Source organism: Juglans microcarpa x Juglans regia, chromosome 5D (assembly GCF_004785595.1).
Source record: "Juglans microcarpa x Juglans regia isolate MS1-56 chromosome 5D, Jm3101_v1.0, whole genome shotgun sequence".
In the NCBI taxonomy this organism is placed as follows: Eukaryota; Viridiplantae; Streptophyta; class Magnoliopsida; order Fagales; family Juglandaceae; genus Juglans; species Juglans microcarpa x Juglans regia.
In genome coordinates this window covers 7,882,851-7,894,034 of record NC_054602.1, presented here as the reverse complement: position 1 = coordinate 7,894,034, position 11,184 = coordinate 7,882,851, and the positions used below count along the sequence as shown (strand labels likewise).

Here is an 11,184-nt window from a genome sequence, read left to right as displayed (position 1 = left end):
AATTACTCTGCCATCACCTCAATGACCGGCATATTTCCTACCTAGTAGAACCGAGCAAAACATGATGCCATTGACAACGAAGCTTAAAGTCGAGTCAATCTACGAGCAAATCAAAGCTGCCACGCTCTGTCAACGAAGCATCGATCTCTCAGGTATACCCTCATTATTGTGCGCAGTAAACTAGTAAGGGCTTCTGCTCTAGAAGTAGTATTACTTGTAAGTTATGGAACTTGGAGCTGTGTGGTTCGCATATAAACAAGGTTGTAGTCCAATATGTATCAACAAGCTTGCAAATCAAGTTTGTACTTTAGAAGACAAAAGTCGATGCATCCTATTTGTAAGGAGCAATGATATCCATACAACATATTTTATAATATATTTCACAACACATGTTTTAAAGTGAGAGTATTTTTGTAAAGTGATATTATTTTATAAAATATTTTACTAAAATATCATTCATTTTACAACATAATTATGTAATGTGTTGTAAAAAATAATGTGTTTATCATTTTTTATTTGTAAAAGTTATTTTGTTTGTTGTAGTTTTTAAATCACAAAAAATCAACATAAATGATTAGATAAAAATTATTTTTGAGAGATCAAATAAATTTTTAGTAGTATTTGAATTGAAGGTTAGATTTTTCTTTAAAGAAAAAAAAATTTGGAAAACTTTTTTGTTGCCAACCAACTACCAAGGCTGACCACCATCGGCAAAAAAGCTTCCGACACTGTCTACGGACTTTCCTCTGCCCAGGGGACCTCACGGGCCCCAACGCCTTCCAAAGGTGCGTGGAATCTGCAACCCAAGATGTGGCGAAGCGCTGCCCCATAGAAAAAGATGCCCTGATCTGGTACGAAGGTTGCAGCATACACTATTCGGGCCAATCTTTCTTCTCCCAAACACTGTACATCCTCGAGCAGTGCATTCCAGAAATATCCAGCTATGATTGCGGTACGCGACTTCAGAAAGCGATAGCATCCCTCCCATAGCTGCATAATTAAGTATGAGATTTTCCCGTTTTACAGCATGTTTCCCCAGTCGATGCCACCAACGCCTATGCAAGCAATTCCTCAGCCTGCAGGTTCGTCAAAGAGAGTCGGGGTCAATAGATATTTTCTCACATCTAAATGATCATTTCTAAAATATATCGTTACTCCCATTGCTGCCGCGGTGCTGCTATTCGTTGTGGGCTTCTGTTTGATAAGGAGAGCACGCAAGGCTGTACAAGATCAAACTAGTACGGAACAACTTGACGATTTGATATAAGGTTCATCTGGATTGAGATCCTGCGCTTTACTCTTGATGTGATGTAATCTGTTATTCTTACTCTTCTGTTGAGCATCCAGCTGCGAACAATGTTTCAATTACATCATAGACGACCGTGAAGTCCTTGCAATTTGATTTTACTGCGATTGAAGCTGCCACAAAAAAGTTCTCGAAACGTAACAAGCTAGGTCCATTCTAATCAATGACTGCAAACTCAAAACTATACAAAAAAAAAAAATGTTATTAAAGCTGCTGTGATAGTTTTCAAAGCACATCATCAGGACATACTTCTGAATGGCCAGGAAATAGCTGTAAAGAGATTTCCAAAAGTTTGGGACAAGGTCCAGAGGAATTTAAGAACGAGCTAGTTCTGGTAGCCAAAATTCAACACTGAAACCTTCATGTGAGGCTACTGGGATTTTGCTTGCAAGAAGAGGAAAAGATACTCTGTCTAAGAATTTATGCCCAACAAAATTGCCTCGACTATTTTTTTTTTCACGGTATGCATATTTTTTAAACAATTGTATGATTTCCTGATAGAAACTGCATGATTGCTCATAAACATACACTTCACTTTCAAGAGATTTGCTAATTCGTATAAGTTATAAATGAAGACCCATTCCTTCTATAATTCTATTAACCTGCAAGAAGTTCATCCGAGTGCAGCGGACTGTTATGATTTGCAAGGGGGACGTGTTAAACGAGAAGCTAATAAAGCTGCTCATGATTTAGCCAAGAATGCCTTGAACTGTTCCGATGATATTATTGACATTGAGGAAGAACCTGAATGCATTCAGCCTGTTATAATGGCTGAGCAGTTTTGATAAATGAAAGTTTGACATCTTTATACATATATAAAGAAAAAAACACTCTTAATCATACAGGACTCGGGAAACATTAGACCGGAAGGAAGAGCAACACAGAGACAGCAACCGGAGCAACAACAGCAACTACTTTTACTGTTACGCTTTCGTATTTACCTACAAAAACAAAGTCATGGATCAAATTCATAAAAAATGAGATATGTTGAATGGTGAATTCAGGATGAGGAATCTCATTCTGAAAAATGAGATAATGTGATTTGGTCCACCAACCAAGTCATATCGAAAAGAAAAGGCAACTCAGGAACTAAATAATTAAGCATCCAACCACATCAATTTTTATTTTTATTTATTGGATCTCAAATAGAGTTTGTCGTCGTACAAATAACTCAATTCATTAGAGTTACAGTATACAAATTTGAAAATTGATTAACTTACAATTATTTACCATTCTATAAGAACTAAACAATAATTTTGTAAAATTGCAATTCATTTTCAATGAAATGGCATGGCTGGCTTTGTTGATTTTAAAATAAATTGAAAACTGAGTACGGTTATATGCAGGCCTAGGATGCGTAAGTCCCACGCAGACCTTTTTTTTTTTTTTTAATTTTAAAAAAGATTCTTTTTGAAAAAAATAATATTAGATATAGTCCTAAAGTGATACACTATTCATGGTGAGTGAAGTGGATAAAAATAATAGGCCCAGTCCATTAAACGGTCACCATGATGAGCTAAGTGGGAAAGGATAAGAGGGGACAAATAAAAACAAATGTCAGAGGAGAGGAGAAGAGAAAATAGAGGGAAAAACAAGTCAGACACTCAAGAACGAGTGGGATAAAGTTGACTTCCTCACCTGCCACTATGATGGAAGCCTTACTCTCACTCAAGTGTTTGTAGCATGTTGGGTGATTGAATCTAGGGTTACCTCAAGGTAACAATCCGATTAGTATGATGGTGAAAATTAAGACTAACTCGAGTTGGCACTCAATTCTCGAAAATTAGGGTGACAAAGCATAAGTTTAACTTTTATTGAAAATAGCATAATAATCAATTACAATGCAAAACTGAAATAAATGGTACTAGGGTTCAGCTAGCCCTCCCTCAATTATTCCCTCCAACGACTTCTTTTGAAATCATAATCCCAAAACAAATCAAACTCCTAAGTTTAAGGAAACAATATTATCAAATGCCTAAAATAAAGGAAACAAACTCAAACAAATTAACAAATAGATAATCTCCTTAATTTAAAGGAGATATTCGACCAATCCTCTAGCAACCGCCTAATCCCCTAAAATCAAGGGGTTTGCCTCCTCCCCTATCTTCAAGGGATTTGCCAACCAACCCCTAAAATCAAGGAATTGGCTAACAACTCGATCCTCCTCTAGTTGACCTTGTCCTGGGCGCCCAAGGACCTATCACCCGAGCCATGCATACACCCTAATGCCACCCTCCTAGCCTCGGCACTCCTAGCCCTCCTAGTGGCATTACGAATGGCCCTTATTGGATCTCCATCAATCCTCCCCCCTTCAAGACCGACCTTGTTCTCAAGGTCCAAATTTGGGAATTGATCCTTGAGAATCCAAACACTCTCCCATGTAGCATCTTCGATTGGGAGCCCCCTCCATTGAACCAAGGTTTCAGTTGCCACTTGGCCACTCTTCCTCACATACTCTCGCAAGTCATTAGGAACCTCGGCCCCTAACTCCCTCTCCATGCCCCCATCTTCCACTTCATGTCTCTCACTCAAGCCCCTTGGTTGGGAGGCCAATGTGATAGCAAAACATTGCCCCTTGTCTCAATAGCTTCTCCATCTGATTTGGCCCCACGGCCTTACATCCCCCTCTTCCATTCATCCTAATGGTCACCCATTTGCCCCCATCATAAACTCTATAGTCATTTTTCTATAGTTTGAGACTATCTTCCCAAGCTCCTTTAGCCATTGCACACCCAACACAACGTCCAACCCCACAATAGGCAAAGAATATAAATCCACTACAATTTAAAGGCCTTGTGTTTTCACACATACTTTTTTAAATACTTCTCTACACCTCATTTGCTCCCCGCTAGCTACCTTGACCTCGAATGGAGTGATAGAAGTCATAGGCAACCCCAAGCTCTTGGCCACGTTAGAGTTAATGAAGTTCAGGGATGACCATTATCAACAAGAACCATTACCTCTATCTTGCCAATATGAGCTTCTGTTTTCATTGTTCTAGGCCCCACAACACCCGTCAATGCACGGATAGAAATTTGAGGACCTCCCCTCACGACTTCATCTTGCTCTTATTCTTCTCGCCCTTGCTCTTCTTCCCCTATGTCTTCCTCTTCCTCCGACTCCATCTCTATGAGAAAAATTTGCTTGGATTTGCATTTGTGGCCCATTGTGAACATTTCATTGCAATTGAAACAAAGCCCCTTCTCTCTTCGATGTTGCATCTCTTACGAAGGTAGCCTCTTCACTCCCACGAGTAATGGTTTGGTTCCACTTGATGCACCTCCACTAGGACCTCCTGGTGAGAAGTCCTTGCTAAAAGTTTAGTTTGCATCAAACTTGGAAACCATTGGGGGTGGTTTGCTCAGCTCAAACCGGCTACTCTTCTTCAAATCTTGAAGTTGATCTTCCTTGATCCGTGCAACCTCCAAAGCTTGCATCAAAGTCTTCGGCTTCTTAAGTTTTACCTCCGTCGCCAACTCATTTTTCAAGCTGCCCACAAAGATCCTAATAAGGGCCTTCTCCGACCACCCATGTGCTCTAGTGGACAAGTATTTGAACTCCTTTTGATAATATCTTAAAGATCAGGTTTGCTTGATCTTTGAGAGAGTCTCATGGTAGTCCATATACTCGGTTGTCCCGAACCTCCTCAAAAGCTCCTTGACAAACTTCCTCCATTTCAACTCCCTCCTTCGAGCCCTATATGTCTTTCTCATCCATTGCCACCTTTGGTTGGCCTCCCCCTCAAGGAAGTAGGCGGCATAGGACACTTTAGCATGGCTCTCCATGTGATTGTGCTTGAAGTATTGTTCAGCTCTACTAACCTAAGTGTTCGGGTCATTACCATTGAACTTGGGAAAGTCCATTTTTGGTTTGAGAACTTCCCCCCTACGTGCACCTCTCCTCTCACCTCGGTTCCCTTCTTCCCTCTCACTTTCCCCGGTTGATTCCTCATTAGTACTTGAGGAATCTTGAGTGGATGAATCCGAGTCCTCTACCCTCTCCTGGTGTTGGCTTCTCCTAGACCCCACGGAGCCCTCAAGATTATGATGTCTCTTGGCTCTTCTCCTATGGCGCCTCTCATCTCCATTCCTCCTTTGATCCACCAATTAGTAGAGCACCTCCTTTATCCTTCTAAGTCTTTCATTGGTAGCAGTTTGTTGTGCCTCCAAAGTGGCTTTAAGGTTCTCAATCCGCTCCCTATGAGTTGGTTGTCGTTCGGCCATAGCTTCCTCTCATTAGGTTAGACACTCTCAACAAAAGCACCAATGATGGAAGCCTTACTCTCACTCAAGTGTTTGTAGCATGTTAAGTGATTGAATCTAGGGTTACCTCAAGGCAACACTAAGATCCGATTGGTATGATGGTGAAAATTAAGACTAACTTGGGCTAGCACTCAATTCTTGAAAATTAGGGTGACAAAGCATAAGCTTCACTTTTATTGAAAATTAGGGTGACTAGGGTTCGGCTAGCCCTCCCCCAATTATTCCCTCCAAAGACTTCTTTTGAAATCATAATCTCAAAACAAATCAAACTCCTAAGTTTAAGGAAACAATCTTATCAAATGCCTAAAATAAAGGAAACAAACTTAAATAAATTAACAAAAAGATAATGTCCCTGATTTGAAAGAGATATTCGGCCAACCCTCTAGCAACCGCCCAATCCCCTTAAATTAAGGGGTTTGCCACCTCCTCTCCTAAGTTCAAGAGATTTGCCAACCAAACCCTAAAATCAAGGAATTGGCTAACAACTTGATCCTCCTTTAGTTGACTTTGTCTTGGGTGCCTAAGGACCATCCATCGAGCCATGCATGCACCCCAATGCCACCCTCCTAGCCTTGACACGCCTAGCCCTCTCAGTGGCATTACAAATGGCCCTTATTGGATCTCCATTACACTGACAGGGGCCAAAATAAAAGGGATTTGAGAGTAGACTCCAAGGGACGATTATGAGAAGACAAAGCATCACCTTCAACTTGAGAACACGAGCTCTTGGATATTATTTTATCCAGAATAGAGGTCTCCGAACCAAAGTTTTGAATATAATTTCGATGGTCATTTCGGTTAAGGCACTGGAATGAAATATTTCGATACCAGTACCATTTCGGGATAGTTTATATATAATAAATTAATTATATATGTATAAATAATATTTTACAATAACATCAATGCAAGTCTTAAAAAGTTAAAATACATATTTATAAAACTCAATAATAGTTCTAAGTTCTCAATCCAACTATTTAAAAAAATAATTACTCATCTTCATCACGAAAAGAGAAATAGGGATTTGATTTTCAGTCCTCAAGAAAATGAGATTAAAAGAAGTTAAGAAAATAATTTTTAGATGTGAAAATTAGAGTGAAAATTATGAAAAAGTTATAATTTTTACATTAATTACAAAAAAAAAAAAAAAAATTGGTCGGTACGCGAAAAATCGGCCGATATTGATCGAAACGCACTGGTATTGCCGATATTTGGCCCAGTACGAAATGCATACATTTCCTGTACCGGTCACCACCCCGGTACAGTAAATATTGATCGTACCAGCCGGTACGGTACGGAATTTAAAACATTGCTCTGAACTCTATTGTACAGAGAGAAATGAGAGATCTTGAGAGACTGTAAATAATCATATTATAGTGATTTACCTTCCAAACAACCTGTGAAAGCAAGCCATTTGTCGAACCACGTAAATTGTTTTCATCTCTATTTACTTTTCCTATATATATTTTATATGCACTACTATGCATGTATGTACAAGCATCGTACCACCGCTTCAGACTGCCATCGTGGGTTTCGGACCACTTCATCTAGTCCTTGGACCACCTCAATGGGCCGGAAATGACTCTTTCTCCTGTTCCATTTCACTGTGCGATTTTTGACATTAATTATGAGTCTCCCTTTTTTAAAAAAGAGCAACTACATGAGATTTACGAATTGTACAAAATTATTTTCTCCATGAAAAATGAATCTCTTTTTTCAAATGAATCTCTTTTTTTTTTTTGGTGGTAATTAATGTAAAAATTTTAACTTTTTTCATAATTTCCACTCGAATTCTCACATTTGAAGACTATTTTCTTAACTTTTGTTAATCTCATTTTCTTGAGGACTGAATCAAATCCTTACTTCCTTTTTCTGATGAAGATGAGTAATTATTTTTTTAAATAGTTGAATTGAAAACCTAGAAGTATTATTAGGTTTTATAAATGTGTTTTAACTTTTGAAGACTTGCATTGATGTTATTTTGAAATATAATTTATACATATATAATTAATTTATTATATATAGATTGTCGAAACGATACCGGTATTGAAATATTTTATTTCAGTGCCTTAATCGAAACGGCCACCAAAACGGTATTTAAAACTTTTAGTAAAGCAAATGATACAAAACTTTCTAAAGTATGTAGCGAATTGTTGATATGGTTTAAAAGAATTGAAAAATCAATTGAGCCGATCGAATCGGGCCAAACCTGTGGTCCAATTCGTAACGGTCCAGTTTGGTATTGGGTTTTGAGAACCGAACTGGTCTTAAATTGGTTTAGTGTCAATTTTTATATTTTAAAAATCAATTTAAATCGAATTGGACCTATATATATATATATTATAACTTTTTATATTATATTATATATTAAGACCTGATTAATTGGATAGTGAGTTAAAATGAGATGAATTAGAAATTATTTTAGTTAAAATGTTTTATGGGATTTTTGGAAATGAAATAGAAAAAATTGAATAAGAATATTATAAAGTTAAAATATATTAGAATATAATTTTTTAATATTACTTTTTGTTTTGGTATTAGAAAAAATTGAATTATTTTTTATGTTTTGTTTTAAAATTTGATAAAGTTGTAATAATTAGGTAATGATTAGATGAAAAAGTTAAAAATTTAAAATTGAAAAGTGTTTATATTTGAGATGTTTGGATATTAAAATGAGATAAGATGAAATGGAAACATATTTCTATCTAAATCGGGCCTAAACTTCTAATTGATAGAACATGAAATTTTAAACTTGTTATTTAAATCTATTAATCTTATAACATAAAATTATTATAACATTTTATATAAGTTAGACACTAATTATACTATTTTAATTTTATTATTTAAGTCTATTAATTTTATTAATAAGTTAGACACTACTTATACGATTTTAATCTTATTATTTAAGTCTATTAATCTCACTAATAGGTTAGACATTACTTACACTATACTAATATAATTATACAGTAATAAATTAGTAATTATTAATAATAAATATTAAATTCTAATAATTAAATATAATATTAAAAAAATTATAATACTAAACTTATATAATGCCACGTATGAAAACGTTAAATCGAAAAAATTGAAATGGAGTAGGCCGAAATTGAAAAAATCAAAAGTTTTATTTTCGACGGTGAAATAAGTCCGTATGAATTCTAAATTTCCACAGAGGTTCTAGAATTTGTAAAAAGGTCACACCGATTATACCCAATAATAATAATAATAATAATAATAATAATAGGGGAATGAAAAGCAGGCAAAAGGTTCTGCACTTTACCTGTTGATCCAGATGCAGACCCCGTAGGTGGATGCGGAGATGGAGGCCCTTGCGTAGGAGGGGGCGCCGGAGATGAACCGTAAAATAGGTACAATTCGTACCTAACATTACAACTTGGAAACAGAACCCTTCCCCCTTGCTTCCCATCACAACATATCGGAAGACGGTTGATAGCTGTCTGGAGACACCGGTTGCAATCGGCGCTAGACAGGTCCGGCGTGCATTGTACAAGGTTGTACAGAGTTTGAAACTCAGAAAACTTCGTTTCACTGGTTCCAAATTTCTTTACAGGGAAGTTCGAGGCCCTGCTTGCCAAGTCAGTCATCGTCGTGTTCACCAGCCGGTTAAATCCTGCTCCGTGATGTTCTGCGTGTTCAACAGAGAAATCCTGGGCCTTAAGGCCACGGTGGAGAAGATAGACTCGTTGGAGTAGTGAATCATGCACTCGTCGTACCAAATGACAGCAGCCCTTTCCTTGGAACACTTACTGACAAGCTCCTTGGCCGCGGCAGCCACGCATGCTCTGCACATTTCGGAAGTGACGTCACCACGGCAGTTGTAGAGGATGTGGATGGGATTAATGGAAATTTGAATTTTGCTGGAAGTGTTAGAGAAAGGGGGATGGATGGAGGATTCGACCCTGTAGAATTGGTTGTTGTAGGCGGCGTAGGAGGATAGAGAAGAGAGGAGGGAGTTAAGACTGGATAGGTAGTTGCTACTGGGGCTGAAAGTAGTGTTTTGACAGAAATGGTAGAGGGGAACTGGGTCGGCTGCATGAGCGGTCAGGCTGAGGAAGCCAAGCAGCAGAAGTAAAACGACAGGAACAGAGAAAGGATTGAAGGGAAGCATTTTGATGAATGGAGTCTCTTCCACTTTCAAATTGTGCAAGATTTGAAGTACTAGGTGTGTGTAATTAAGTAGGAAAAAGATAGATATAAACACGGACGACTTATTTCTTGTGGAAGGAAGGAAAATGCCAAGCGTGTTTTTGTTTTTTTTTTTGTTTTTAGTTCGTGATGAAGGAAGAATTTTTTAATAATATTATGATTTTTTTTTAAAATATATATTTAAAAGTATTAAAAAAATACATATAAAAAGAAAACACATCAAAATAACTAGTGGCAACAGGAAAATGTTATCTTATTATTGATTTTTACAGTTCAGTGTTACTGTTAAAATTTTTAATTTTTTATTATATAATAATTAAAAAAATATTTTTTATAAATATTATAATTTTTTTATTTAAAAAAAATTTAAAAGTATAAAAAATATATATAAAAAAAATAATAAAAAATAAGATGAATTATACCCCACGGTAGCTCCCAGCTCCGGCTCCCGGTGGACGTAGCACCATCCAGATGGAAACTATATTTTCTCTGTGGACAGTCGAGCCACAGTTTCTCGAAAAGTCTAGTTTGGCGGACATTGCTCACAGACCAAAAGGAATTATTTTATTCCCAAAAACTCCTTCCAACTGCAAGAAATATTATTATAATTGCGAAAACAACTTGAACTGAACTGATGCAGGATCATGCCATGAAATTTAGCATGGTTACTATAATTGCAAAATTAACATATGGTTAGAATAATCGTAAAATATGAAAAAGATTTTAAATATTATTATTAAAAATAAATATTTTATTATATTTTAATTAATAGATAAATAATTTAATGTAGAGTTATATTTCGAATGACAAAAACAAAAAATAAAACATATAATTTTAACTGAAATTTACCTGATTCTTTGTAGTTGGTGAAGACGCAAAGCATTTGCAGCACTCTCACTGATTAATCAAAACTAAATGATATTTTAATATAAGAGAAATTTAATTTTTGATTATTTTATTTATATAAATTTTTATATTGGAATAGTTATTTTTTTTATTATATAATAATACAATAATATAAGATGAATTTAGTTTTAATTATTCACATCAAATTTCTAGATTATATTATCTATTTATTTATTATATAATAATGAATAACTAATAATTTCAAAAATATTTAATTTTTTTAATTATAAATTTTTTTAATTTGATCATATTTTACTATTTTATCTATTATATATTAATTAATAATTATATTCTTATTAAATTAATATATCACTAATTCAATTAATATATTAATTATGATAAAATATGTAATAGAAAAAAAGAGAGATAAATAATTAATAAAATATATATTTGATATATATACAGTAATTTTTAAATTTAAAAAAAAATTTAAAAGTTATTATAATTTTAGAATTTAATTAATTTATTATGAATATATTTTACTTTCTAATAATTAAATATTTAATAAATTTAATTTTTAGTTAATCGATGCTCTATAAAGAAGGG

The 11,184-nt window shown here is 35.3% G+C and overlaps 1 protein-coding gene across 1 annotated transcript in view; it reads left to right on the top strand.

Moving 5' to 3' along the window:
• The first annotated feature begins 5,084 nt into the window (after positions 1 to 5,084).
• Positions 5,085 to 11,184, top strand: part of LOC121264381 (cysteine-rich receptor-like protein kinase 10) — a 29,510-nt gene continuing 23,410 nt past the window's right edge. The window contains exons 1-2 of the mRNA XM_041167532.1: positions 5,085 to 5,091; positions 10,172 to 10,176. The gene's annotated coding sequence lies outside the window, so the exon portion shown is untranslated. The remainder of the gene's footprint in view (positions 5,092 to 10,171; positions 10,177 to 11,184) is intronic.